We start from the raw sequence: 5,000 nt of genomic DNA, 5'->3' as shown, positions 1-5,000 counted from the left end.
GACTTGGCCGGGCCAAGCCCGCAACCGCAGCTTCTGCTGGCACCACCCCAGGGAGCCGTTGCCCGATTCAGGGACTTGGTCTGGGGTCTAGGGCAGCATCCGCCGCGTGCACGGGCTGGAGCTCGGCTCCCTTTTTTTGCATGCAAGCCAACCGATCGAGGCCATGGGCGCCTGCCGGTCACCGGAGCAACCAGTCGCCGGACAAAAATCGCCGGAAGGCATGCACGCCCTGTATTTCGTTCGAGGGACGTTGGCCGGGGTGCACGCAATGGGAGGCCCATCGCGCACACCTACTCCCCCCGTGGGGGGGGGAGAGGGGGTGCCGGACCACCACCCCCTAAAGAGCATTAGAGATTTTACAGATATGCTACCAGTAGACGTTAAAATGTCTGAAACGGGGACACTTTTTCCAAACAAGCAAATCCCACACCGAGGGTGCGCAGGTGCCGATGGTGGTCGAGGCATGTGCCCGCAACAAGGGCCAACGTGAGCCGATGGTGGTCGAGGCAACCGCCCGCACCAGCTCGAGGCATGTGCCCACACCAAGGCCCGGCATGTATCGATGGTGTTCGACGTAGGGGCCATCTTCTGCTGATGGTGGTCGAGGCAAGAGCCCGCACCAAGGGCCAGCGTGTGCCCATGGTGCTCGAGGCAACCGTCCGCACCAGGGCCCAGCGTGTGCCGATGGTGGTCGAGGCAACCGCCCGCACCAGGGCCCAGCGTGTGCCGATGGTGCTCGAGGCAACCGCCCGCACCAAGGGCCGGCTTGTGCCGATGGTGTTCGAGGCAACCGCCCGCACCAGGGCCCAGCGTGTGCCGATGGTGGTCGAGGCAACCGCCAGCACCAGGGCCCAGCGTGTGCCGATGGTGGTCGAGGCAACCGCCCGCACCAAGGCCGAGCGTGTGCCGATGGTGGTCGAGGCAAGCGCCCGCACCAGGGCCCAGCGTGTGCCGATGGTGGTCGAGGCAAGCGCCCTCACCAAGGCCGAGCGTGTGCCGGTGGTGGTCGAGGCAACCGCCCGCACCAGGGCCCAGCGTGTGCCGATGGTGGTCGAGGCAAGCGCCCGCACCAAGGCCGAGCGTGTGCCGATGGTGGTCGAGGCAAGCGCCCGCACCAGGGCCCAGCGTGTGCCGATGGTGGTCGAGGCAAGCGCCCTCACCAAGGCCGAGCGTGTGCCGATGGTGGTCGAGGCAACCGCCCGCACCAAGGGCCGGCGTGTGCCGATGGTGTTCGAGGCAACCGCCCGCACCAGGGCCCAGCGTGTGCCGATGGTGGTCGAGCCAGGAGCCCGCACCAAGGGCCGGCTTGTGCCGATGGTGTTCGGGGCAACCGCCCGCACCAGGGCCCTGCGTGTGCCGATGGTGCTGGGGGCAACCGCCCGCACCAGGGCCCAGCGTGTGCCGATGGTGCTGGGGGCAAGCGCCCGCACCAGGGCCCAGCGTGTGCCGATGGTGCTGGGGGTAACCGCCCGGACCAGGGCCCAACGTGTGCCGATGGTGGTCGAGGGAACCGCCCGCACCAGGGCCCAGCGTGTGCCGATGGTGCTGGGGGCAAGCGCCCGCCCCAGGGCCCAGCGTGTGCCGATGGTGCTGGGGGCAAGCGCCCGCCCCAGGGCCCAGCGTGTGCCGATGGTTATCGGGGCAACCGGCCGCACCAGGGCCCAGGGTCTGCCGATGGTGCTCGAGGCAACCGCCCGCACCAAGGCTCAGCATGTGCCGATTGTGATCGAGGCAACAACCCACACCAGGGCCCAGCTTGTGCCGATGGCGGTCGAGGCAAGTGCCCGTACCGAAGGGCAGCCTATGCCGATGATGGTCGATGCATGTGCCATCACCATGCGCCATCATGTGCCATTGATGGTCGAGGCCTTGGCCGAAGTTCGATTTTGAGCCACGGTGCCCATGCTTGGCTCCAGCATGTGCTGGTGCCGCATTTTTTTCACTCGGGACAGCATCGCCGGAGCATCGCCGGAGTACCGCCGGAGAACCTGACCGGCGGCATTGGGGTTCCGGCGATTGGGAGGGGGGCCGGGGGGGTGTGCGCACATGATGTGCGATGGGTGCTGGTACTTGGCCTTGTGTTGGCCCCCTATCCCTCATCAAACCTCTGAGAATTCACACCCCCTTAAAGAGCATTTGAGATTTTACAGGTTTGCTACCAGTAGCCGTTAAAGTGTCTGAAATGGGGACACTTTTTTCAAACGGTCACAAAATCTTCTCTACTTCGAGTTTTTAGCTGAATTTTTTTGTGCATGCCAACAAAAATAGAAGGATCATGCCTACAAAATTTGGGGCCAAAAATCCTTATAAAAAAATTTTAAAAAATCCCGAACCGCAAAAAGTTTCGAAAATCATGAAAAATAGAAAACGAGTCATCTTCCAACGAAACTTCACGTGAAGGCTTAGGGGACCATTGTATGAATTTACAAGCCATAAAAATGGCATTGGCACGGCAGAAATTTGAAGATGTGCCTAAACCCACCAGGGCCCAGCGTGTGCCGATGGTGCTCGAGGCAACCGCCCGCACCAGGGCCCAGCGTGTGCCGATGGTGCTCGAGGCAAGCGCCCGCACCAGGGCCCAGCGTGTGCCGACGGTGGTCGAGGCAACCGCCCGCACCAGGGCCGATAGTGTGCCAATGGTGCTCGAGGCAACCTGTCGCACCAGGGCCCAGCGTGTGCCGATGGTGATCGAGGCAACCTGCCGCACCAGGGCCCAGCGTGTGCCGATGCTGGTCGAGGCAAGCGCCCGCACCAGCGCCCAGCGTGTGCCGATGGCGCTCGAGGCAACCGACCGCACCAGGGCCCAGCGTGTGCCGATGGTGCTCGAGGCAACCTGCCGCACCAGGGCCCAGCGTGTGCCGATGGCGCTCGAGGCAAGCTCCCGCACCAGGGCCCAGCGTGTGCCGATGGTGCTCGAGGCAACCTGCCGCACCAGGGCCCAGCGTGTGCGGATGGTGCTCGAGGCAAGCGCCCGCACCAGGGCCCAGCGTGTGCCGATGGTGGTCGAGGCAACCGCCCGCACCAGGGCCCAGCGTGTGCCGATGGTGGTCGAGGCAACCTGCCGCACCAGGGCCCAGCGTGTGCCGATGGTGCTCGAGGCAACCGACCGCACCAGGGCCGAGCGTGTGCCGATGGTGGTCGAGGCAAGCGCCCGCACCAGGGCCCAGCGTGTGCCGATGGTGGTCGAGGCAACCTGCCGCACCAGGGCCCAGCGTGTGCCGATGGTGCTCGAGGCAACCGACCGCACCAGGGCCGAGCGTGTGCCGATGGTGCTCGAGGCAAGCGCCCGCACCAGGGCCCAGCGTGTGCCGATGGTGGTCGAGGCAACCTGCCGCACCAGGGCCCAGCGTGTGCCGATGGTGGTCGAGGCAAGCGCCCGCACCGGGGCCCAGCGTGTGCCGATGGTGGTCGAGGCAACCGCCCGCACCGGGGCCCAGCGTGTGCCGATGGTGGTCGAGGCAACCGCCCGCACCGGGGCCCAGCGTGTGCCGATGGTGGTCGAGGCAACCTGCCGCACCAGGGCCCAGCGTGTGCCGATGGTGCTCGAGGCAACCGACCGCACCAGGGCGGAGCGTGTGCCGATGGTGGTCGAGGCAACCGCCCGCACCAGGGCCCAGCGTGTGCCGATGGTGGTCGAGGCTGCCGATGGTGGTCGAGGCAACCTGCCGCACCAGGGCCCAGCGTGTGCCGATGGTGGTCGAGGCAACCGACCGCACCAGGGCCGAGCGTGTGCCGATGGTGCTCGAGGCAAGCTGCCGCACCAGGGCCCAGCGTGTGCCGATGGTGGTCGAGGCAACCGCCCGCACCAGGGCCCAGCGTGTGCCGATGGTGCTCGAGGCAACCTGCCGCACCAGGGCGGAGCGTGTGCCGATGGTGGTCGAGGCAAGCGCCCGCACCAGGGCCCAGCGTGTGCCGATGGTGGTCGAGGCAACCGACCGCACCAGGGCCCAGCGTGTGCCGATGGTGCTCGAGGCAACCTGCCGCACCAGGGCCCAGCGTGTGCCGATGGTGGTCGAGGCAAGCGCCCGCACCAGGGCCCAGCGTGTGCCGATGGTGGTCGAGGCAAGCGCCCGCACCAGGGCCCAGCGTGTGCCGATGGTGCTCGAGGCAACCGACCGCACCAGGGCCGAGCGTGTGCCGATGGTGGTCGAGGCAAGCGCCCGTACCAGGGCCCAGCGTGTGCCGATGGTGATCGAGGCAAGCGCCCGCACCAGGGCCCAGCGTGTGCCGATGGCAGTGCCCAGCGTGTGCCGATGGTGGTCGAGGCAAGCGCCCGCACCAGGGCCCAGCTTTTGCCGATGGTGATCGAGGCAACCGGCCGCTCGAGGGCGCAGCGTGTGCCGATGGTTATCGGGGCAACCGGCCGCACCAGGGCCCAGGGTCTGCCGATGGTGCTCGAGGCAACCGCCCGCACCAAGGCTCAGCATGTGCCGCTGGTGATCGAGGCAACAACCCACACCAGGGCCCAGCTTGTGCCGATGGCGGTCGAGGCAAGTGCCCGTACCGAAGGGCAGCCTATGCCGATGATGGTCGATGCATGTGCCATCACCATGCGTCATCATGTGCCATTGATGGTCGAGGCCTTGGCCGAAGTTCGATTTTGAGCCACGGTGCCCATGCTTGGCTCCAGCATGTGCTGGTGCCGCATTTTTTTCACTCGGGACAGCATCGCCGGAGCATCGCCGGAGTACCGCCGGAGAACCTGACCGGCGGCATTGGGGTTCCGGCGATTGGGAGGGGGGCCGGGGGGGTGTGCGCACATGACGTGCGATGGGTGCTGGTACTTGGCCCTTGTGTTGGCCCCCTATCCCTCATCAAACCTCTGAGAACTCACACCCCCTTAAAGAGCGTTTGAGATTTTACAGGTTTGCTGCCAGTAGCCGTTAAAGTGTCTGAAATGGGGACACTTTTTTCAAACGGTCACGAAATCTTCTCCGGTTCGAGTTTTTAGCTGAATTTTTTTGTGCATGCCAACAAAAATAGAAGGATCACGTCCACAA

The sequence above is a fragment of the Durio zibethinus genome, unplaced genomic scaffold (assembly GCF_047325235.1).
Source record: "Durio zibethinus cultivar Kanyao isolate XHJ-2024 unplaced genomic scaffold, ASM4732523v1 HiC_scaffold_53, whole genome shotgun sequence".
NCBI lineage: Eukaryota > Viridiplantae > Streptophyta > Magnoliopsida > Malvales > Malvaceae > Durio > Durio zibethinus.
Note: the sequence above shows the minus strand (reverse complement) of the source record.